Here is a 26,004-nt window from a genome sequence, read left to right as displayed (position 1 = left end):
GTTGACTGTAGCCTTTTTTTTTTTTTAAGTTATTTATTTATTTGAAAGGCAGAGCTACAGAGAGGCAGAGGCAGAAAGAGAGGGAGTTCTTCCATCCTCTGGTTCATTCCCCAGATGGCTGCAACAGCCAGAGCTGAGCCGATCCAAAGCCAGGAGCCAGGAGCTTTTTCTGGGTCTCTTGAATGGGTGTAGGGGCCCAAGGACTTGGGCCATCTTCTACTGCTTTCCCAGGCCATAGCAGAGAGCTGGATTGGATGTGGAGCAGCCGGGACTCGAGCCAGTGCCCATATGGGATGCCAGCACTGCAGGCGGCGGCTTTACCCGTTTATGCCACAGTGCCAGCCCCTGTAACATGTTTTGAGCTACTTCTACACAGTGGACTTTACTTTTTAGGCCATGAGGAAGCAATGGTAAGTTAAAACAGATAATAAAGATCCTGCCCTCTTGGAATTTACAGTCAAATGGAATAGACAGATATAAATCAAATAATTCCAAAACACAATCTGTGGTAGTTTTATATATGTATATGAAAAATAAATACAGTATTCTGATAGCAATGTCGGAACAATCTGAATTATGTTGTTTCCCTGAAGATGTGATACTTGAGCCAAAATCCTAATGATAACTTAAAGGTAATTAGGCAAAATGATGGTGGGGAGAGGGGAGAATTTTCCTAACTTTAAGAGTATGGTACATTTGAGAAACTGCAAGGTTAATGTAACTGGAGATAAGGAGAGTGTGGACTACAGACTGTGGGCCTGTCTAGCCCATCTTACTGGTTTAATTTATATCCTAAGGGTCAGGGAAGTATTTTAAGTGATAGTTATTGGCTTTCATGTAATCTTATTCCTATTTTGAAAAATCATTTAGCTATATAGAAAAAAATAATTGGTGCAAGGTGTGATAGTGTTACACAGAATGGAAAATGAAAAGTGTTGGTGATAACTAGTGTTGGGAAAGTATGAGTATAATTTGAAACAAAATATCCCAACCCAGAAATTCTCTCCACAAAGGTAGAAGAGAAAGAAAGCATTCTTTATCACTGAACAAGCATTAAACCAAAACGTGAGGCACACCTTAGGCAATCTGTTAAGAAATTACAGAGACAGAAAAAATTCTAACCTGTTTATATGGACAGGTAGATTAAATCCATTTCATAGGCATTCTCAAAATAAACAATAACTAGTCTTCAAGAAAGAAGACTTGACATTAACATTTGTCATATATTACTAATCCTAACTTTACCTAATAATTGGGATGATCATGTGTGCTACAGGGAAAACAAATTTGTTACATTTGTATGATAGGAGATAGCTTTGCAACTTGGAAAGAGACACCCACTACTCACTGATGTTAAGCTTGTACCCTAACACAAAAACCTCAAGATAGGGTTGTTATCTCCCCAGATGTTTACATTTCAAAGAGATGGCTCTCAGGTCCCAGAGAAAGATATTGCTGGGTCATAAAGCTGACAGAGAGCCTATCTCATCTTCAAAAGGATTTATATACATTTCAAAGAGAGGAGAAAGTCCTTACAAGTTTTCTAAAGTAAATGCCTTGAGAGAAAGGGCTGGGGAGTAATCTCTTATTTTCAGCAAGGGGAATTAAACCTCTTATTTACAATTTGTATTTGTCCTTTCAGCTTCCAAAGGGAAAACAGGATGTATTTCAAAAAGGATGGAATGTTGAAAAATGATTAACATCCATTGAATTTAGGGGCACAGAAATCATTGATGACATTAATGAGGGCTGCTTCAGGGATATACTTAAAGCAAAGACCAGATGGAGTCAGCTAAAGATGATTGTAGTTGGGGGAATAGAAAGAATAAATAAAAATCACTTCAGTAGTTTAACAAAATTGCCTGGGATGAAAGAATAAGACACTACCTGGAGGGGAGTGAATAGAGTCAAGATTGGCTAGTTTTCCTTAAGAAGGCATGTGCCTGAGCATGTTCAAAGGCAATGACAAGTATCCAGCAGAAAGGGGAAAGCAAAAATAAATAAATAAATAAATAAATCAGGATAGGGAAAGAATAATTAATAGCCTGAGGTTCCTGGGGAGGTAGAAAGAATGGGATTCAAAGCATGGGTAAAAGGATTTAGGCCTTGCAAATGAGAGGTTAGGTACATGTAGATAGATCTATATCTTAGAAAATGTTGAGAACTTTGATGAACAAATATGTAAGGTGATGTAGATTTTGTTATAATGAAAGAACTACTAACAGAGGCATGAGCAGGAGAGACAACTGTTGCAGAACCCCTTTCCCCCAGATCTGGGACCACTCTCCCAAAATTCAGCAAGCCAGTGACATCAAGGAGTCATCAAGCTACTCATTGCAAGGTGCAGACCAAGACACCAGGCAGCTATCTATTCCCAGGATCCTTGAGAGTGGGAGTAAAAGGAGCTTAAAAATTGAAGTTGGGGCTGAGATGTGCATGTTCACCTCCTGTCCACATCTCTGGTTGGTCCACGGTGCTTTTGACCCTCCTTTGATTGATCAGTGATAGAGTATTCTTTTAGAAATTTTGATGATGGATGGCCGGCGCCACAGCTCACTAGGCTAATCCTCCACCTTGCAGCGCCGGCACACCGGGTTCTAGTCCTGGTCGGGGTGCCGGATTCTGTCCCGGTTGCCCCTCTTCCAGGCCAGCCCTCTGCTGTGGCCCGGGAAGGCAGTGGAGGATGGCCCAAGTGCTTGGGCCCTGCACCTGCATGGGAGACCAGGAGAGGCACCTGGCTCCCGGCTTCAGATCAGCGCGGTGCGCCAGCCGCAGCGCACTGGCCACGCCGGCCATTGGAGGGTGAACTAACGGTAAAGGAAGACCTTTCTCTCTGTCTCTCTCTCTCACTGTCCACTCTGCCTGTCAAAAAAAAAAAAAAAAAAAAAAAAAAGAAAGAAATTTTGATGATGGCAAAGTAGGCTTCTGTCAGTCAGGTGGTAGTTATTTCTTGCTCAGGGCCTGCAGTTCTTGGAAAAAAAGCCCTCAAGACAAGACCAAATGTAGAGATATTACATCTAAGGAAGATAAATGACTTCATGAGTCTTGTGAACAAGGACCATGTGGAACTGTCTATAATTCTCCCTCAATTTACTAAGTTAATTTTAGTAAGAGGTTTATTTGCAATCATAAAAACAAAGCATGGAAACTTTAATCTAAAGGACGGAAGCTCGGTGGCAGTGAGAGACTAGGACTTGATGGTATCTAGCACATACAAGACACTGTGGAGGGGCTCAGCTTCGCAACTGGTACCCTTTGGAAGAAACCATGTTTACAGAGCCCTGGGACATTGGAACTATGGAGGAGGGAGCCTGGTGGGAACTTTAAATTTTCAGAACTGCCAGTGCAGAGATAACACCAGTACCAAAGCATGGGAGGAACTGTGAATAATTACCCTAGTTTTTCTCATCCTTCCTTCTCATCTCCTGCCACTGTTTCCCGATAGCACATGCAACTAGAGCTAAAGCTGAAAGGGGAGACTGTTGTGGCAGAGAGTTGAGTAGAAGATGGAAGCTCTGTGAGTGTGAGAATGTGAATGTGAATGTGGGTATTTGTGTCAGGGGGGTGATTGAGTATGTGCACTATTATTTAAACTTTAGTCTTTGAATTTGCTTGAATTCCATATCAGTCTTGTCTCCTTTACACACATGCAGACTAGGGATCCTTAAAGCACGTAGTGAAAAGAATCTGCAAAATTCAGAAGGTTGTTGAGGATCTCTCTTGTTTTTGCTTTTGCCTCAATCTTGAATGTTTGTCTTCCTCTAGACTCTGCCCTAGGCCCTATCCTTTTCCATACAGTCCATAAGCTGTGTCATCTACTCCTCTGACTCATCTGCTACTGTGGCTCCACATCTTAGCTAAGAAGTGATAACTCTCAGATCTGTTTATGTTTTCTCTTCTCTTCTCTTCTCTTCTCTTCTCTTCTCTTCTCTTCTCTTCTCTTCTCTCTTCTCTCTTCTCTCTTCTCTCTTCTCTCTCTCTCTCTCTCTCTCACACACACACACACTTTGGATTAATAGACCAACCTGCCTACTCTAAAATTCCCCTGGGAAGTCCTATAATCACCTTAACTTCATCAAGTTCAAATTGAACTCATTTTTCTCACGAAGTATGTTCCTTCTATTGTGTTGCCTATCTCAAACTATGGCAACTACATCCATCGTTAATTATTCCAGAACATGAACCAAATGTACCTCCTACATATCTCAAATCCAGCTATTTCTCCCCTGCAGTTCCTTTTTTTTTAAATTTATTTATTTATTTGAAAGGAAGAGTTACACAGAGAGAGAAGGAAAGGCAGAGAGGTCTTCCATCCACTGGTTCACTCCCCAGTTAGCCACAACAGCCGGAGCTGCACCGATCAGAAGCCAGGGGCTAGGCGAGTCTTCTGGGTCTCTTATGCAGGTGCAGGGGCCCAAGGACTTGGGCCATCCTCTACTGCTTTCCCAGGCCATAGCAGAGAGCTGGATCAGAAGTGGGGCAGCCGGGACTCAAACCGGTGCCCGTATGGCATGCCAGCACTTCAGACAGTGCCTTTACTCCACAGTACTGTCCCCTCTCCTACAGTTCCTTAGATAGGCCATCACTTCTTTCATGTTGATGATTCCAACATTGACCTCTCTGATCTCCTTACCTCTATTTGTGGCTCTCCTCTAACCCAGCCAGAAAAAAATTCGTAACCTAAATGGAATAATGCATACAATGTTAACACTTATATTGGTCCTTGGATTTGGGACTAGTACTTGGTATAGTTTGAAAACATGTCATGATATGGCCCTTGTTGACATTGCCAGCTTCATATTTTATGACTCCCTAATCCTCACATTCTATCTCCAGCCATCTCCCCTTCTCTGTCAGGATAGCTCCCCCATGTCCTCTACCTTCTACTGTAAACTGCATCACTGTTACTTCTTGCTTTCTCTGACACCCTTAACCCAGATTGTGTCTCTCCTAAGTGCCCATAGCAACCATTCCACAGATGCATCATAAATTATTTTTTCCTGTAATGGTCCTTCCCTAGATGCTAGGACTGAAAACTATTTCTGTGTTAAGTATTGATTCCCCAGTTCAAAGTTCAGTGTTTCAACCATCAAAGAAAATCAATAGATATTTGCTTATATAAGAAGGAAGAAAGAGTAAAACTATTTTGGAACAATATTGGTACCAGTCGTGAGAGAATTTTGCAAAAGCAGAGGGTGTTCTAGTAGCTAAGACTATTAATGAATATAAAGTTTAAAGGACAGGGTAGCAAAGGCTTATTTCCTATTCTTAGTACCTGCAGGCAAATAGATTTTGCTTTCTTGAGCTTGAAGTTAGAGGTGGAATTAATTAGATTAACACTTTCATAATACAAACACATTTATTACTGACAAAAAATGGTCTCTGTTTATATCGGTATATGACAATTAAGTAGTAAGATGTGACAGGCTGTGAATTTGTCTGCAATAATTCATGCCTTGGCTGTTTTTCACAGGTATGATACTAGGATGCCAATTTAACACTAGGCAGGATTCCAAACCTACTTGATAAAATATTAAATTTTAAGTTTCCACATAAAAATCTTTTTTCTTTACTATACTTCAGCATAGAAGTATACTGTCTATACTACTACATATCTATCTTTACTAGCATAGAAGTATAGCATAGATAGTGTAATATCCTTTACCATACTTTAGAAGTGGAAAATAAAATGTTTTAAACTAAACTGTCCTTTTTGTTTAACTCCTAAACTTTTCTGAATCAATTTTAGAGCCTGCGTCCCCCTTAGTCAGCCATGGCGAACATGCAGAGGAGATGGGCATAGCTGGTGCCCAGTCTCAATGCACTCCTGCAGTTGTCTGCCACCCTTCAGAAGAAATTTCTTCACACAGTGGCTGCCAGTTCAGTGGATATAGAGACATTTTCTCTTCTGTAAGAGAACACATTTCGGAATAGAATATACAGTATCTTGGTAAGGTGGGTAGGTATTCCTCAGTCAGGGACTTCCTGAAAAAAGAGAAGCAAGAGAGAGAGGAGTGGAAGGGAGGGAGGGACAGAGGAAGAACTTCTGGGAATTGTCCTTGGCAAATGAACTTACACCTTTAAAGATCCATTCCCTGACAGGACATCCATAGAACAATGCATGTATCAAGTCAGAATTTTTGTTTCTTCTGACCAGGGAAATTTCTACAATCAGCATGTTTGCTTTTGCTTCAGGGCATAAGGAAGCTGAAGATGTGTCATATCATTGTGTCAAGATTTACCTGCCTCCATTCTGTTTTCGAATTAACTTTGTGGCCAGGTGCCTTTTTCTAAAACTATTATATGAAAATCATGACCCTTTTTCACACTTGGAATTACTTTCCTGAAACTTTATAGACCAAAATGCTAGTTTTGTACTTTACCTCAGCTATATGTTTTGGATAATATACCCCCCTGTTTACTTGAAGGTTGGGGCAAGGGATTTGTCACATCTGTCTTTCCTACAACTTCCATTCAAGTTAGCTATGAAAGCACATTATGCCACTGAATACCAGATGTGGCAGCTTCTTATAGCTTTGTGAATAGATTTGCCATTTTTGTTTGGGTTGCTGAGTCAGGAAATTGACATTCTACTGTTGTGCTTTTAAAAGTATTTGCTGTGACTTCAATTTTTTTTCCCCTCTGACAGTTGAAGCAGAAAGGTGGATTAGCTTTCTTGATTCCAATTATCTTCCCTGTAGTATATTGCTGATACACTGTTGTGTCAGATAAGTTATGTGAAGTAGAAGAAAATGTCACCTAGTAAATGTGACAGTGTTTGGAGGGGAGGACTTGAAAGGTATTTCTTGTCATTGATGGGTCTCCAAGAATATTTTTTAGAAAGACAGGTAGAAATCTTTTGAAATATTGGAAATGGATTTTTCTCTGCCAACTTTACCGAAAGATTACCATGCAAATGTCAACTTTTGATTTTAGGAAAGATATAAATTGAGATAGGCATAGTAGTGTACTACCAGACTTCATTCTACATTTGAGAGTGAGATTGGAATGTCTTCTAGGTGTTATTCCTTCTGTTCTTTCCAGATTGTCAAACAGTAGGTCATATTTCAGAATGATCACATTCTCACTGCCACTGGAAAACAGGGACTTGGGACAATGATTGGATAATATCTGGTGAAAAAGCGTCTATGTGCGTGTGTGTGTTCCTGCTTATTTTGGAGGTTTCAAGGTGGTTAGAAAAAAAGGCTTGAGTATCTCTGCACTCATGCAAAACTTTTTGATTACACAGAAGTGCTCGAAGTTTCTGACCATCTGGAAAAGTTAAGTTTAATTTTCTTTTGTTTTCATATTTGTTTTGTAATTATTCATTTTTTTAAACAGCATTCAGCTTTCCTATTTTTCCCCCAATGAATAGCCTGCACTTAAAAAAAAAACTCTTTAAAAGAATTTAAATCACAGTTATAATGCTATCCATATTTTTGAGGCAAGGCTACATCCCTTAAAACTTTATGAGTAAGATGAAGGAAGAGCTTACAGAGGGATGATTAAAATGGAGACTAGATGATTCATTATATGGACAAGGCAGAAAGTGACAGCTGGGTATTAAATTTGAATTCTTTGCCTTGTGGATTATATTCTCCTGCTTTTGTGTGATTAATTAGGGCATAATTGTGAGGGGAATCTATAAAACAAGGTTTTATGGTTTAAGCCAGGGCTGTCTTAATTTTTCACAGAAAGGAAGCTAAAAACAATGTTTCTGATAGGACTGTAGCTCACTTGATTTGCTCATCTTTTTCAGTCAAGCATAAAAATTCTGAATCATTTTCAGCACCATATTGAGTTTACTTTTTCTTTATTGACAGAATTCTTGTAAACATAAGTAATCTTAGGTCCTATATCTCATTCATTTGATTACTAGCAATTCAATGAAAATGCAACTCAGTGAGAGTGCCTGTCCTGCCTTTCTTTGGGTATTTATTTGGTCTGTACCAATTAAATAGGGATGAATCAGCTCTTCTGGTCCTTAATTTTCTTCAGCTCAGGATTTAAGCATTTCCAGAATAAGAAAACTTCCTAATCATTCTCTAGTTGTCTTCTCATTCTCCACCCAGTCTTCTCCATCTAATGAGCAATCAGCAGAGCATTTACTGGAGCCATGTGGGGACTGTGTAGGAATTTCATGGCATTAGATGCAGTGAACAGAAAAAGAGATTAGTACTAAGAGTAAAACAGAGCTATAAAACAAGTGGTGCTTCCTTTAATGTAAGAAAGAGAAACAAAAAGAAATAATGTAGGAAAAAAGGAAAACACTCAGGAAATGAAGAAAGATTTGCCAATACTAAGTAGCTTTTTCTTTTTTGAGTTGCAGACATTCCCCTCAAACGCACCTTACTCTGTCCTTCACAAACACACTGCAGGCTCTGAGTAACCAGGTTTGATATGCAAGATGAATTAGGAAAACCCTAGGGACACAAAGGGAAATAGACAATTATCTACAGGGAGATGGATGACACCTCTAACTTGAAATGTGCCTTTCCTTCTTAAGGTCAACTGCTGTGCTAACAGCCATTGCTAGCTCCCTGATTTTTCCTTCAGGAAATTTGCTTCTGCAAAAAGTGTGAAATAAGCAGGATTTTAGGAACAGGTGAGGGAGAAGGGTGAAAGATAGTTTGTATTTAGAAATACTAGAAAATGCATATACTCTTGTGAGGTTGATAGTGAGAGGTGTACTCACATTTTTTTCTGGGAAATTTTACTGGAATTCTGCCTCAGCTCAGAAAGGCAGATGAATCTGAAATGTGTGTAGCCTAAATAATATGAATTGATGCCACTCAAATCTTATAGGACTTAATCACTAAAAGAAGAGTTCTATTGTGCGAAATTCCTCTTATAAAATAGTGTTTGCTTTTAAAGGTGGAAATCCAGTAGGCCTGCATTTTCTCTGAAATTCCATCATTATTTGTTGTGCATTTGTTTAACCAAAAATATGCTTAACATGTGTCACACATGCAGTTGGCCCTCCACCTGCCATATTTGATAGAGCACAATTGACCCAAAGTTGGCTGATACCCCTAGAATATGACTTTTGAGTTTTTAGAGGTTATTATCACATTATTTTCAGAGTTTGTAAAATCAAAATCAAAGTGAAATTCTGCAGTTCCTCCTTATCTGCAGGCTCTACATCAGCATATTAACTAGCAGAGGATTGAAAATATTTTAAAATATTATGTCAATACTAAGCACGTAGGCTGGTGCCGCAGCTCACTAGGCTAATGCTCCGCTTGCGGTGCTGGCACCCCAGGTTCTAGTCCCAGTTGGGGCGCCAGGTTCTGTCGTGGTTACTCCTCTTCCAGTCCAGCACTCTGCTGTGGCCCGGGAAGGCAGTGGAGAATGGGCCAAGTGCCTGGGCCCTGCACCCATGTGGGAGACCAGGAGGAAGCACCTGGCTCCTGGCTTCAGATCGGCGCAGCGCACTGGCCATAGCAGCCATTTGGGGGGTGAACCAATGGAAGGAAGACCTTTTCTCTGTCTCTCTCTCTCTAACTCTGCTTGTCAACAACAACAAAATACTAAGCATGTAGACTTTTTTATCATTATGCCCTAGGCAATATACTGTTAGAGCTACTTATCCCATGTACATTTTTTCCTGCTATAGATAATCTAGACAAGATTTAAAGTATTTAGGAGAAGGCGTGTATATTATATGCAAATACTACAACATGTTATACAAGGGACTTGAGCATCCTGGAATTTTGGTATCCACTGGAACCCTGGAACCAATCCCCCGTGGATACAGGGATGATTGGATATGGGCACATGTTTAATATGGGTGTAAAAAAACATCACTGGGGCTGGTTCTGTGGCACAGTAGGTTAATACTCCACCTGCGGCACTGGCATCCTAAATGGGTGCCAGGTCATGTCTTGGCTGCTCCTTTTCCAATCCAGCTCTCTGCTGTAGCCTGGGAAAGCAGTATGGCCCAAGTGTTTGGGCCCCTGCACTCACGTGGGAGACCTGGAAGAAGCTCCTGGTTCCTGGCTCCTGGCTTCCAATAAGCCTAGCTATGGCCATTGTGGCCATTTGGGGAGCAAACCAGCAGATGGAAGACCTTTCTCTCTGTTTCCCCCTCTCACTAACTCTACCTCTCAAATAAATAAATAAATTTTTAAAAAGAAGAAAAGAAATACCACCCACAAACTGTTGGAGGCTATGTGATGTGGTAGAGGAGACAGAGTGAAGGGGAGATGATCTGTGAATTGGGTAAACTGCATCCCAAAGTTGACAGGAATGATTTATTGTGTACTTAGGGAAAAAAAATCTCATGATTTTCAAATGAGGAGCAGTAGCATGGGAAAATATAAACCACAATTACTGTGGGAGAAAGACAGGGCATTTTTCCAGTTTGATCAAACATGAGAATTTTACTTGTGACCTGAGTTTTCAGAAAGCAAACTTGGCCAGCACAATGCTGAGAACAGTTGACAACTACCAAGGAAACTGTGCCTGCAATGAGGATGGAAAGTTCAGTATCCAGATGTGGTCCTAAAAGAGTAAACAACAGATCCATATTTTTTATTAATTATTTATTAAATCTTACCCCATCTCAGACACTGTTTTAGGAACAGGGGATATAGCTATCAAGAAACAGACAAGGCCCCTACTTTTCTGAATTTCATGTCCTGGCTTACTTCTCATTATAAAGGATTTAATTTCCTTGAACAAATTATCTCTCTCCCTAATGTGACCTGGTGCTTATGTAAACATCATCATATCTTTTTTGTGTCACCCTGTGGGAATTAAAATTTAGAGAACTGGTTCTCATGCCAACACTATGGCTGCTGCTGTAGTTTTCTATCATAAAGTTTATTGTCTCTGACCCAGGAGTTTCATGTCTTCTGATGGCCTACATGAGCCTATGGCCTCATGGGTGCAGTAGGCAAGCATACTAGGTGACACTGGGAAAAAAAAATCTCAGACCCTTCACAATTCTTGACAATTAACGCTTTGCCCATTTAAAAATTTCAAACACAATATATATTGAATAGTAAAGCTGAAAGACAGTTGTGAATGGAACTATAAAGAAATTCCCATGAAGATGTATCTGAGAGACAGATAATCTTGCTGAAGAAAGTATCAGAAGACTTAGAAATTGGAATTTGAGAGAAGCATTGAAGAAAGAGTAGGGCTTCCACAATTGAAATGGCAGAACAGAGCATTTCTAGTAGTGGGAAGTGCGTCAGTACATCTAAGTTGAAAGGATTGGCAAGAGGAGCCTGATTCCACTGGATGAGAAAAGAAAAGGGAGAAATAAGCCTAGAAAAGTGGAAAGCATCCAAGCTTGGGAAGACTTGAAAAGCTGTTTAATTTTTTCCTTTTCCTTAATTAGAACCATGTAACACTTGTTTTACAAAAAAAAAAAAAAAAGAAAAAAAAGAAAAGAAAGAAAAAAAAAGAAAATTAACACTCTGAGAACTTTGTACTAAAGAATTTACTTTGTTGCTGGAAAATAGTAGCATTTAAATAATTTTTACTTTTCAAGAATGAGCTTTGGCTTTGTCTTATAATTTCTAGACAAAGAATGGTGCTGTTTTCTTTTTATTTATTGTTTTAAACAAGGGTGGTTCAATGAACTGTTCACCACTAACTTGAATGTAACATTGGTGGTATCACTTGGACCATAAGAATTCAGGGCATCTATTCACTGTTTATCCTACAGAGTTCACTCCTCTAAAAAATGGTGAGTACTGTCTAGGCTTGGAAGCATGACTTCCACGTAGAAGCAGTTTTTCAAGAGGCATTCCAGTTTCTTTGCACAGCAAGACTCCTCCTTGCACAGAAAGAGAAATCCAACTAATTATGTACATAATTCCCAGAAATACTGCCTGAATAATGTACCTTAATTTCTTGAAAGATCCTAGTGTCAATGTTTTCAAAAGTACATGCCAATATTATAACAAGGATATACCTCCTAGAAACAGCACATGTACAATCTGAGGAACACAGACATAAAATGTAGGAATATGATTTTTATAATATTTTAGCAGTTGATTCTTGATAAAACTGATGTTAAAAAGTTCTAGCATTAATGATATTAACCACAATAGCACAACATGATTGTATCAAGGTCAATTCTCAAATTTGTTTTGCTATGTTGCTTTTCAGAAATTTAAATATGACTGAGTGTCTAGAAGCTGCTTAACAGTGGTTTTATCATAAATTCTGAATGATAAATGGCTTTCAGACAGTTAAGGATTCCACAATGGGTTCTAATAATACTGAGAGAAAATTTTATGATGAATACAAATCGCCCCTAAAACCCATAATATATCATGCTGAGTAATATCACAATAAGAATGGGGAAGAAAATGAAGCTTCACACAGCCATATGCTTTTATGGACTTTGATTTGGATTTGTATTCTTTTCGCTCATTTCTTCAATCTAACAGTAAATATTATTCTGGAAAATAAGAAAATATCTTAAATATTTCTTCAAAAATCTGATCTGTTAAGAAAAAGAAAATTTTAATACAAGATATTAACATTATAATTTCTACTTAAACTTAGAATAATGATAAAACATACATGCTCTCTTTCAAAAAGATTTTTGTAGATATTCTCATCTGAACTTTATAATAACTCTAAGTTATGAGCATTCAAATTTAATAAAAAGGGAAGCAAGGCATTAAAATGACACTGGCTAGCTTATAGCTTATATTTTTTTAAGATTTATTTATTTCCTAAATGAAAGATCTCCACGAGTGAGATCCCAGTGGAAAGAATGGGTCATCAAAGAAGGAGGTATCTTTCTCTGAAGGGAGGAGAGAACTTCCACTTTGACCATGGCCTTGTCTAAATATGATCAGAGTCAGTGAACTCAGGGGGCTTCTATAGCCTTGGCAGCTCATGACAAGAGCCTAGGGTGATTACTGATGCCATAAACAAGAGTGTCAATTTGTTAAGTCAACAACAGGAGTCACTGTGCACTTACCCCTCATGTAGGATCTTTGTCCTTAGTGTGCTGTACATTGAGATTTAATGCTATAACTAGTACTCAAACAGTATTTTTCACTTTATGTTTCTGTGTGGGAGCAAACTGTTGAAATCTTTACTTAATGTATGCTAAACTGATCTTCTGTATATAAAGAGAATCGAAAATGAATCTTGATGTGAATGGAAGGGGAGAGGGAGTGGGAGAGGGGAGGGTTGCGGGTTGGAGGGACGTTATGGGGGGGAAGCCATTGTAATCCATATTCTGTACTTTGGAAATTTATATTCATTAAATAAAAGTTAAAAAAAAAAGATTTATTTATTTATTTGAAAGTCAGAGTTACACAGAGAGAAGAGAGGCAGAGAGAGAGGTCTTCTAACCGATGGTTCGCTTCCCAATTGGCCTTAATGCTGGAGCTGCGCTGATCCGAAGCCAGGAGCCAGAAGCTTCTTTTGGGTCTCCCATGCAAGTGCAGGAGCCCAATCTTCTACTTTCCCAGGCCATAGCAGAGAGCTGGATTGGAAGTGGAGCAACTGAGACTCGAACTGACGCCCATATGGGATGCTAGTGCTTCAGGTCAGGGCCGCTACAGCGTCAGCCCCCTAGCTCATAGTTTAATGAATAATAAAACCAAGAGAAGGAACTTCCATCATTTGTTGAAAGTTGCATAGTAATATTACTAGCTCTGCAAGATGCACATAAATAAATGTGGGGGCCACTGTTCTAATTTTTGCTTGTAAAATGAATCTTATATTGGGGCCGGCACTGTGATGTGCCTGGGAAGGCAGCAGAAGATGGCCCAAGTCCTTGGACTCCTGTACCCACGGGGGAGACCCAGTAGAAACTCCTGGCTCCTGGCTTCGGATCAGCCCAGCTACAGCCTTTGCGGCCATCTGGGGAGTGAACCAACAGGTGGAGGATATAGATATAGATATAGATATAGATATAGATATAGATATAGATATAGATATAATCTGTCTCTGTCTCTGTCTCTCTGCCTCTCTGTAACTCTGCCTTTCAAATAAATAAATAAATAAATACATCTTTTTTAAAAAATGAGCCTTATACTTAGAGATGTTTGATTTTATTTTCCACATGACCTTGTAGGAAATCTGAGAAGGGCTCTTCCAGGCAGTTCTTAACTCATGTTGTCCCAATGCAGATTTCAGCTGTGCCTACAGTCATCTGGGGGCTCAGCTGAGCTAGTGTACCTAAGCTTCGTTCATAGTTTCAGTAGAGACTAGCAGTTGGCTGGAAGCTCAGCCAGGCCCTCTCTGGTACTCCTAGAAAAGGCCTCTCCACTATGGTGTCTCATATAACTTCTTTGAACTCTTAGAACTTCTTAGCCTCTGTCAAAGACTCTCAAGAGAATGGGACACAGTGTATAACCTTTCCTGATGTAACTTGGGAAATTACATGGTATCTATTTCATCACACTCCATCTCTTAAAGCAGACCCAAGCTCTCTTTGAAGTCAAGAACACCAAATAATTTGTGGCCTTTTATTTTTTAAGTATCATGGCCTCTAAGGTCATTTTTCTTCTCATTTCATTTGAACCAAATATAACATTTATTAACATATCTGACCTAAGTTTTGATACATTTTCTAATGAAACTCAAAAGAACATGAAGCCAGTTCATTCCTTAGGAGACAAGATAAATGATATATAGTTCCTTCAAGTAACTTTAAGTTAAGGGTTCTGCTTGATTTGCTTTTATGTTACAAATAAAAAAAATTGGTTAAGAAAATGTCATTCTAAAATCGGTCAAGTCTACACAGAATAACAATAAAAGAGAAGTGGTAATTCCAAAAAGATGAGAAAGAACATAGGACAACCTCACTTGATCAAGTAGTCAGCACAGTACTCTCTGTGAGTGAAACTTGTCTTCTGTGTAATGACAAAAAAGATGATGGGGTAAACTTCTGTAATAGTCATAAAATAGTTATTACTTTACAATTAATGGCAGTTCACAACATTTTCCTAAATGTAGTGGAAAGAAAGTAGTCACATAATTGCACTTAAAGTACTTCCTCTTACCAATGTTACATGAGTAGTTTTTTCATAGTATATATTTTTCATGACTTCTTAAAAGAATCCTTGTATGTTCATGCACTTCACTTCCTAATCAATAAGTGGTGAGCTTTGCTCTACTTTTGTTTTCCTTGTGCACACATTCAAGTGCTATAGCTTGTCTCAGTGTGTTCTGTGGCCAGAATGTCCTGAACATGCAATATGCCACTCCAACTACCAATTACTTATTAAATTCACCTGATATGTCTAGAAATGTAGATGGGAAAAGCCAACTAAGGGCAACTCAATTTCAGGTATATAGTTTGGCTTTTTTGCAGTAGTTTATGTTTGTGTTCTATGCTAAAATTTCTGAAATTTTTTTGAATTTGATTATTTTGATCCCCACAACCACATTGTGAGGTAGATAGGATTAGACTTTATAATTCATATTTTACTTATAACCACAGAAAGTGTGTAAAGGCCTTATGACTTGCCCACAGAACTCCTAAAAGTAAGCAAAAAGAGAACTAGAACCAGGAATCTAATTCAACCATTACTCTTTCCATCAATCTGCAAACAGGGGAAGGGCAAATGAGACAATACAAAAGAATAATTTTTGAGGTTTGGTTATTTTGCCAGAGTAAGTCTGAACTATTTCAAAAATATAGGTTGTTTGGAAAATCTAAGGCATTTTTCAGGCAAGAAGACACATGGCAGTAAAAATAGAGTTGTGGGGGGTGGGGCGAGGTGAAGTGAAGGAACTGAACTGCATGCACTGTGCAACCTCTCATTAATCCTCATGTATGTAGCCTGTGATGACCCATCAGCTCTTAGTTATTCCTGTGGAATTTTCTGGGTCTAATTAATTAACAAATCTTGTCTCTCAGCTCTTCTCATGCTTCTAAGATTATTTATTTCATTTTCCTGCATAAGATTTGAGAAAGAAATGCAATGAGCTATAAGATATGATTGAAATTAGAAGAGTACTTCAGAAAGTTCATAGAAAAATAAAATTAAAATGTTTATTTTGAGACAAAAATTTTGAAAAGCATGCATTTTTATAATGCGTATTTTTATGAAATTTTATAAGACTCCTTGTATGCTCATATACTTCCCTGCCTAAAGATAATTGGTAAGTTTTGCTCTAGTTTCTTTGTAAGCCTTTGATTTCTGAATTACAGACTCGGTCTTAGTTCAGATAGGCCTAGACTGGTTTGTATTTTCCCACATTTTTCCTATAAGAGAGGATTTGCTCTTCAAATATATAACTCCTATTAGTCTACTACCATCAGCATCTTTATTCAGAGTACTAATATCTTCTTTATTTTAGTATTTTTGTCATATAGGTAAGGATTTAACGTCTGAATACATATTCTGTAGTTTCAATGGAAAGATTGTAATGGTCTGGAAAATAGTTTGGTATTTTGTTTTTTAAGTTCTTAAGTGATTTTCATTGGGAATCACTGCAAAGGATATATTAGCTTGCATTATGTCCCAACCTTCCCTAACTCCTTTTTGTTAAGCTCCATCTACCACCAACTCACTCTTTAACATGGTCCCTAACTCATTAAATGACCCTCTGACTTTCCCATCTTCAAGCCTTAATCTCGAGTCTCTGCTTACTCCTGACTACACACAAACTCTAAGTTGTCCCATTTTACCTTCTCTTGAAATAATTCTCTTGTCGGCACGGCCTGGCCTTGCCGCCGGGTCCTTCTGCCTCCTCTGGCGCCCAAGCCATGCTCCTGGGCAGTGAACCTCCAAAACGCTCTCCAGGAGATCCTTTGTGTGCTAAAGTTAGAGAACCTTGTTGGTTGCTGTATTATTCACATTGCAACTGAGTCAGCACTGGAGGCAGAGTTACAGAGAGAGGAAGAGACAGAGAGAGGTCTTCCTTCTGCTGGTTCATTCCCCAGATGGCTGTAACAGCTGTAGCTGGGCCAATCTGAAGCCACGAGCTTCCTCCAGGTCTCCCACACTGGTACAGGGGCCAAAGGACTTGCGCCACTTGCACTGCATTTCTAGGTGTAAGCAGGGGACTGGATTGGAAGAGGAGCAGCCGGGACTTAAACCAGTGTCTACACGGGATTCTGGTGCCACGGGCATAGGCTTAGCCTACTACACTACAGCGCTAGTCCCTCCATTTTTTATTAAGTTAAAATAAACAAAGCAAATATAATAATAATAGAATCTTACCTTGAACATGTCAGCCCAGGTCAAAAGTTGTAAAGGTCATGCCAGCAATGGTAAGTTCTTCTGAAGCTAAATAACAATACAAAATATTTTCACAGCATGAAACACATTAACCTATCCATGACATGTATTATTACTTAATGTTTGATTCACTTTAATTGCAAATAAAATCAAACTGGACACTTAAAAAAAAAAAAAAGAAATGATTCTCTTGTCTCCAGCTTCACTGTCATCAGTTCAGTGGAGGCCATAATCACCTCTTGTCTGGGATGATTCTTTGAGCTGCCTTCCTTCCCCCCAACTTACTTTTATCCCCACATCTTCTTTATTGAAGGCATGTCTACCTTACTAAAATGTAGGCCATTTTCCCACTCAGAACTTTTCAGCGGCACTTCATTCCCCATACAGTAAAGTCTTTCCTTCATTAAATGACTTATAAGGCTCTCAGTGATAAGATTCTAATGATTCTCCTACCATACCATTTGTTACACTGCCTTGCAAGTGCTTGTTTGACTGTCACTTCTTCTCCATAAGACTACAGAGTTAAAGCTTCCTTATTGCTCTTTCGATATTCAGTACCAACCACAGTAAATAACAGCAGGTGCTCAGTAATTTTGCGGAGTGAATAAATGAATTAACATTAAAATACTTTTCTAAAAGTTAGACTTTTTTTAAGATTATTTATTTATTTATTTGAGAGGTAGAGTTACAGACAGTGAGAGGGGGAGACAGAGAGAAAGGTCTTCCTTCCGTTGGTTCACTCCCCAGATGGCCACAACGGCCGGAGCTGCGCCGATCCGAAGAAGCCAGGAGCCAGGTGCTTCTTCCCAGTCTCCCATGTGGGTGCAGGGGCCCAAGGACTTGGGTCATCTTCTACTGCTTTCCCAGGGGCCATAGCAGAGAGCTGGATTGGAAGAGAGCAGCCAGGAGTAGAACCAGTGCCCATATGGGATGCCAGCGCCGCAGGCGGAAGATTAACCTACTGTGCCACAGCGCCGGCCCCTAAAAGTCAGACTTTTAAGCCACCAAGATGATTAAATGTACTGTATATAGAGTAGACTTGCTTGAACTATCAAAATTGAATTTTGATATGTTATGTTTGATGTGTTATGAGTTTTGCTGTGAGTTATAAGCACTCTTTCTTTAAATTTATTATTTTTATTTGTCTAAGAGAAAGAGAACACACAGAAAGATCTCATCAACTGGCTCACTCCCCAAATGTCCACAATAGCTAGGAACACATTCAGCCCTCTCGTGTTGTTGGCACAAACCCAATTGCTTGGGCCATCGCTGCTGCTTCCCAGGGTCTACCACTGGCAGGAAGCTGGAATCAAGAGCTGAAGTAATCTGATCCAGCTCCTTGCTGATGGCCTGGAAAAGCAGTAGACGGTGGCCCAAGTGCTTGGGTCCCTGCACCCGCATGGGAGACCTGGAAGAAGCTCCTGGCTCCTGGCTTCAGATAGGCCCAGCTGCCTTGATTGTGGCCATTTGGGAATGAACTAGCAGATGGAAGACCTCTCTATTTCTCCCTCTCTCTCTGTAACTCTGCCTCTCAAGTGAATAAATAAATCTTAAAAAAAAAAAAAGCTGAAGTAAGAATCAAACCTACATACTCAGATTTGGGCTATAGGTATCTTAACTGTTAGGCTAAATACCAGCCCTGGATTGATGACTCTTGAGCCAGACCATCTGGTTTCAGATTTTGCCCTATCACTTCCTTGTGATAAATACAAACGTTATTTAACCTGTATAGGCTTTATTTTTCACATTTGAAAAATTATGATAATAAAATATCTAGTCCATGGGGTTATTCCAAGAATTAAATGGATTAACATGTAAAAAAAATTAAAAGTGGGATACAAGTGCTATAAATAGCTAATAATTATTATCATCTAAGTAAGTTATTAAAAGATGTGCTTATTTGAAAGGCAAATAGAGATGGAGGGGAGAAGGGAGATTAGAGAGAGAAAAAGAGAGAGAGGTATCTTTCATCTAATGGTTTACTTCTTTTTTTTAACTTTTATTTAATAAATATAAATTTCCAAAGTACAGCTTTTGGATTACAGTGGCTCTCCCCCCCCCATAACTTCCCTCCCACCTGCAACCCTCCCATCTCCCACTCCCTCTCACATTCCATTCACATCAAGATTCATTTTCAATTACCTTTATATACAGAAGATCAATTTAGTGTATACTAAGTAAAGATTTCAACAGTTTTCACCCACACAGAAGCACAAAGTGTAAAATACTGTTTGAGTACTAGTTATAGCATTAGTTCACATTGTATAATACATTAAGGACAGAGATCCTACATGGGGAGTAAGTGCACAGTGACTCCTGTTGTTGACTTACCAATTAACACTCTTGTTTATGGTGTGAGTAATCTCCCTAGGCTCTTGTCATGAGTCGCCAAGACTATGGAAGCCTTTTGAGTTCGCCAACTCCATTCTTTTTTAGACAAGGCCATGGTCAAAGTGGAAGTTCTCTCCTCCCTTCAGAGAAAGGTACCTCCTTCTTCGATGGCCCGTTCTTTCGTTCTTTCCACTGGGATCTCACTCGCAGAGATTTTATTTTATTTTATTTTATTTATTTATTTTTTTGCCACAGTGTCTTGGCTTTCCATGCCTAAAATACTCTCATGGGCTCTTCAGCCAGATCCGAATGCCTTAAGGGCTGATTCTGAGACCAGAGTGCTGTTTAAGACATCTGCCATTCTATGAGTCTGCTGTGTATCCTGCTCCCCATGTTGGATTGTTCTCTCCTTTTTAATTATATCAGTTAGCATTAGCAGACCCTAGTCTTGTTTATGTGATCCCTTTGACACTTAATCCTATCATTATGATCAATTATGAACTGAAACTGATCACTTGGACTAGTGAGATGGCATTGGTACATGCCACCTTGATGGGATTGAATTGTAATCCCCTGGCACGTTTCTGAATCTACCATTTGGGGCAAGTCCAATTGAGCAAGTCCCAAACTGTACATCTCCTCCCTCTCTTATTTCCACTCGTATATTTAACAAGGATCACTTTTCAGTTAAATCTAAACACCTAAGAATAATTGTGTGTTAATTAAAGAGTTCAATAATGGTTTACTTCTCAAGGCCACAATAGTCAGGTCTGGATCAGGCCAAAGCCAGAGCTAGGAACTCAGTCCAAGTCTCCCACATAGGTATCAGGGGTCCAGGCACTTAGGCCAACTTCTAGTACCTTCCTAGGTGCCTTAGCAGAAGCTAGATCAGAAGCAGAGCAGATAGGATAGGAACCAGCACTCTGATGTATGGGATACTGACTAGCAAGTGGTGACTTAATCCATAATGCTAGCCCCTATCTATAAAGGTTTAAATTGGTGTTGTGTAATATGCATTTATATGTAATATTTTCAACACTTAAATATATGCTTTGTTCAATTAAGCTTGAAAGAATAAATAGAAAGAATGACTTTTAATGCAACCCTAAACTCATGCTTGTGTTTAGGTTAGAAGTTTTATTGTAACATCCTCATTTGTACTGGTTAAGATGGTAGCAATGGATCTTAGAATATAATTATGCTTTCTACCTATGTTTAAATTGTCATGAAATAGGCAGCAAGTAGCAGTTAACCCACCTTGTGCACTGAGGTGAATATTTGATAATGAGTAACAAGAAAGTATTTTAGAGAGAGAAAAAAAATGCTTCTGAGCAAACCCAATCTGCCAGGTAAACAGCCAAAGGATAACTTTTCCTCTTAAAGCTAAGGCCATATACCTGTCACCGTATCACTTCCCAGGAGTGAGAAAGTCATAGGTTTTCAAAAAGGTCTTTGTTAGAATGTCGATCATAGGAGATGTTGTGAAAGAGGGAATCAGAGTTGTGTCGCAACAATACAGAAAAAAAGTAAAAAAAAAAAAAAAGACTTTGTCTTCAACTACTGCAGTGAATGCAAAATACATTATTGTTTTTAGTTGTAATAAAAATATTTAATAGGACTAATGAACTAACACTAATGACATTTTGAAGTCCCAGTGCATAAAGCTTGTTGTAACTGTCATTAATATACAATCACAAAAATGTTACTCAATTTACAAACAACACAATATCATTGGTTAAGTTTATTGTGGACCTTGAATTATAAAACAAAACAGGATCAATGTCTTAAAACTATTGACTCTTTAATCACATTCAGTTATCCAGAGGATATTCTATAATTTTATCATTTCAGTTTTATCTCAACTTCAAAATTTACAAGAGTAAAGTAGAAAAAGGATGTATTAAGCAAAATATCAGGGAATTATTTCTTATTTTCTTAGAATTATCTCTTCTTAACTTCCTGAGGTGTTCATATCTAAGCAGAGACCAAATGTTAATTGACATTTTCCTTTGTAATATATCTCGTATCTCATTATTTTTGCTATTATAGTACTCACTGTAGTCTTGATCCTTATTACTGTCTTATGATTGAATTATTCTGAATCCTCCTATTTTCTCTTATTTCAGTCCATATAGCACACTTTTTATGAGCTAATCTTCATAAGACACATCTTCTGTACTAAAATTCCTCAGTAGTTTTCTATGGGATTAGATCCAGTTTATTAAATGATTGTATCTCATCCCAGTAGCTCAATTTAATATTCAAAATGCTACATTAATTGGCCCCTTAGTGTACACTCTGATTTCTCACTGTCCTCAATTTATGGGCTGCATCTACTTAGGTGGTTTCCTTCCTGTCCTCTGCACATGTGCCAGAGGAAGCCCGAGTTTTGTGTCTTCGCTTCAGGGGTCCTCCTTGTATAGACCAACTATCTTATTAATCTAGAGTTTACACTTTCTTTAGGTCTCACCAGCATCCTGTTTTGTGAAGATTATGTAGAAAGTTCTAGCTCTTACCAATGTCTTCCTTTTCTGAATCCCTACAGCATTTCCTGTAACACATTTGGTTAATATTAAGTAAGTCTTCACATTGGTTTCCAGTTGTTTTATTAAAATGAAATATTCTATATTGTGAAATTTGAGTGATCTCTCCCAGCCTGTATGAATACAGTGAAAATGGAAAAAATGATTAGTTCAAATATCTACTGAATTTTAATATGTCCCTGCAGCCAATTCAGACCTTTTTTTGAACAAGTTATCCAAATATATAGATAAGAGATTCCAGAGTAAAGAGAAACAAATTGAAAAGCACATCCTCATCCCTTACTCCTGTGCTGAACCAAATCTCTGCAGGTAGCTCCTTGTATGTATAGCTTTGGTGCAATTTTGTTTCTCAGAGGTATTCAAGTGCCACCTTCCACTTTCAATCCTCACTTTCAACAATAAATGTTCATCAAAAGCACTTAAATTTTTATAATGTTCAACAGAACTCAGTGATATAAAATCAAGCTTTATGTTTGTTATGGTTTATGATCCCAAACATAGGAACACATGAATAATTTTGGATTGCAGAATTTTGCTTATGTGTCTCAGAATTACATAGCATGCTTTTTTATGAGATTGGTTAAGATAAACAGACAGAAACACTAACCATAATCACTCAGAGTTTCAGGAGAAATAAGATAGCAAGAGTGACCTACAGATGACAAGAAAGACATTTTTTTTTTTTATAAGCAGAAGAAGCTAGCATCTATAATAGATTTTTTTTGACAGGCAGAGTTAGACAGTGAGAGAGAGAGACAGAGAGAAAGGTCTTCTTTCCATTGGTTCTCCCCCACAAAAGGCTGCTACCGCCAGTGCGCTGCGCCAATCTGAAGCCAGGAGCCAGGTGCTTCTCCTGGTCTCCCATGCGGGTGCAGGGCCCAAGCACTTGGGCCATCCTCCACTGCACTCCTGGGCCACAGCAGAGAGCTGGACTGGAAGAGAAGCAACCGGGACAGAACCAGTGTCCCAACCAGGACAGGAACCTGGAGTGTTGGTGCTGCAGGCAGAGGATTAGCCTAGTGAGCTGCAGCACCAGCCAGGCAACATATTTTTAATATAATTTACCTTCTAGATAACGTTTTCACATTAATTAGAGAAAAGAATTCTGCAATTTGACACAATTGCATCAAATAGAATGAATTGTAAAATTATAAATTACAATAACTACAAATTTAAGTATATGATTTCTATACAAGTATAAATGTTTGAGAACACTATAGGGGAGATGCAGAGAACAGTTGCCATTTAACGAAAAAAGTATTAGCAGCCCAGAGAAATGCACTGTGCCGTGGATAGCTCATGCTCAATTTTGGTAATAGATTGCAAAATTAATTCCAGGACTGATGAATAGTGTTTCCACAGAGAGAATTTAATAAAGGAAACCAAAATAAATGCAACCAAAGTTTTAGTATCTGGATGGCAAGTGCATTCAAGGACTCTGTGTTCACTGTACTAATTAAGGCAGGATGAACTTCAACCTAAATAAGATCACATTGATCTCAAGTCTGAATCACTAAAGAAGTATTTTTTTATTTAAAAGTTATGGAAAGATTTTTTAAATATTATATTTATATTCAGAGACTCAGTTAAAAGCATTGAGGAAATGTTATAGAAAATGTAAGCAAAATATAAAGGACTAAGTTGTTTATAATATCAGCCAAATGCAGTGTGGTAGGAGACAGAAATGCCAAATCAGACTGTGTAAATTCTTCAAGGCAAATATTCAAGGCCCTAATAAAAATAAATCAAAGAATGAATAAGATGTAATGCAGCAACTGAAAACCTGGATATAATCTGAATGTCAGATGCTTGGAAGATTAAAGGGCATATAGAGCATGTGGATGACAAATTCTATAGAAATGACAGAAAAATATATTAGGAGGAAGGGCATCAGACATGGAAAAACAGAAACCATCATGGCATCAAAAATCTGTGTAAAGTATATAATTTGAATTAGTTTATATATAACTTTTAAATAGTGACAATGAAACACATTACAGAAATTGGACAAGGATAAATTATTCTAATCTAGAAATATTGGTTCTGATAGGAAGAAATGCAAACTTAAAAACTTAGTAGCCATTATAATGTCCAACTTTATCTATTTGACATTTATGAAATCTCTCCTTTGGGGAAGAATAGTATAGGGAAGTAGAAATGGCTGTAGACTTGGGCCTGAGCAGTGAATAGCAGTCCTTGCTGGGAGTGTCAGTGGATTAAGCAGCAATATACTAAGAATCAATATCTTCTTGGAGAGTGAACACTTTTAAAAAAATCCATCACATGGTTACTCAACTTCAGAAAACAAACAGTGACAAAATACAAGTATTGTAAAGCAGAGTCAATAATCAGCAGGAAATCTGTACACTATTTGAAAACACCCTAGAGCAAACCTAGGAAAAGTGTATGCTATGAATCAAAAAGAACGATTGTGTGACTCCTTTCCCCTACCTCCCTCTGCTTAAATCTTTCTTCTTCTCACCTTCCTGCCTTCCTCTGCTTCTTTCTTTCTTCTCCTATCACTGATCCTTCTTCCCTAACTTCCTACACACGGGAACTCACTTAGAGCTCAGGCAACTGACAAAAAGAGGTTAGTATTTTTCAGAAACATACCTTTTATTCAAAGATGCAAAGCTTTTCCAAAATACTCTGATGTTGTGGCAGGTGAGGGCTAATCTAGAAATCCCGTCCAGAAATAATTCAAGACATATTACTGTTATTCCAGTTTCTCAAGATGAACCTCTTGAAGTCCTTTTATTCTTCTCTCCTTCAATTCCTTGTATTTCCCTTTTGCCCCAAATCTAGACTGTGATGACAGCAACTTCTGGATCATGTCCTGCAAACCAAAATCAATGTTTTATATTTCCTCAGACACTCAAAACAACAGATGGAAGAGACCTTGAATTTTCACTGTGGAAAGGAAAGCAACTGTGTTTCAAAGACCATAGCACCAAGAGGTCTTTGTTTTAGATTTTTTTTTTTTTTGAAAGGCAGAAAAGCAGTTACACACACACAGAGAGAGAAAGAGAGTCATCTTCCATCTGCTGATTCACTCTCCCAAAGGCCTCAACGACTGAGGGGCTGGGCAAAGCAGGTCAGGAGCCAGGAGCCAGGAGTTAGGAACTCCATCTGAGTCTCCCATGTGGGTGGCAGGGACCCAAGTACTTGGGCCAGCTTCTGCTGCCTTCGCTGGCACAGTAGCAGGGAGCTGGATTAGAAGCGGAGTAGCTGGAACATGAACCTGTGCTCATATGGGATGTCAGTGTCACAGGCAGCAGCTGAACACACTGAGCCACAACACTAGCCCCAAGAGTTGGGTCTTAACTTGTGCTTGTCCTAACTCCTTTCATTATAGCCTACTTCCCCCCGGTAAGCCTCATCGACTGTTACCTACATTATTACATGTGTTTTTCGACTTTCTGTCTCATCTCCTTTCAACCCATCCTTCACAGTAGTTCCAAAATAACTTCCTCAAGCAAAGTTTTCATATCTGAAGTAATCTGTAAAATCTGATCTGTACTTCCAGAAGAATATAGTAGGTGAGAAAAGGGTCCAACGGAAAATAATTTATAAAGCAAGAGTTAGATGGATGAACGTGTGGTCACAGGCTAATTGAATTAAGATTATGGAAGGTCAAAGCTGAGAAGAGATATGACAGAAGCGATAATATTAGAAGGAAGGGTGAGGAGTAAACACAGATACAAGCAGCAGGTCAGGAAAATGCCATGAAGTTGAGAAGGGACGCAAGTGGGAGAATTTTGAAAGGTCTACAAGGAAGAGCAGTTGAATAGAGTGGATATAAAACTTCTGGAAAATTTTATGCTTTGAGGTGGTAAGTTTAGAAAACATAATTATTTTAAGATGGCTTTGTATACATTTATAGGTAATGGCATTATAAAGTACTATTCATGGAAGCTTCTGATATTTGAATACACTTTATGTTAAGGTTAATGTCA

At 38.6% G+C, this 26,004-nt stretch overlaps 1 long non-coding RNA gene across 1 annotated transcript; it reads right to left on the bottom strand.

Annotated features, from left to right (window-relative positions):
- Positions 1 to 16,057: 16,057 nt before the first annotated feature.
- Positions 16,058 to 24,897, bottom strand: LOC127487337 (uncharacterized). The gene is made up of 3 exons (XR_007914112.2): positions 24,662 to 24,897; positions 22,022 to 22,161; positions 16,058 to 17,222 (listed from the first exon to the last, which is right to left on the bottom strand). It is a non-coding gene; the product is annotated as an uncharacterized lncRNA (long non-coding RNA).
- Between the last annotated feature and the right edge of the window lie 1,107 nt (positions 24,898 to 26,004).

The sequence above is a fragment of the Oryctolagus cuniculus genome, chromosome 2 (genome assembly GCF_964237555.1).
Source record: "Oryctolagus cuniculus chromosome 2, mOryCun1.1, whole genome shotgun sequence".
Classification (NCBI taxonomy): domain Eukaryota; kingdom Metazoa; phylum Chordata; class Mammalia; order Lagomorpha; family Leporidae; genus Oryctolagus; species Oryctolagus cuniculus.
Note: the sequence above shows the minus strand (reverse complement) of the source record. Positions and strands in the feature narration are given on the sequence as shown.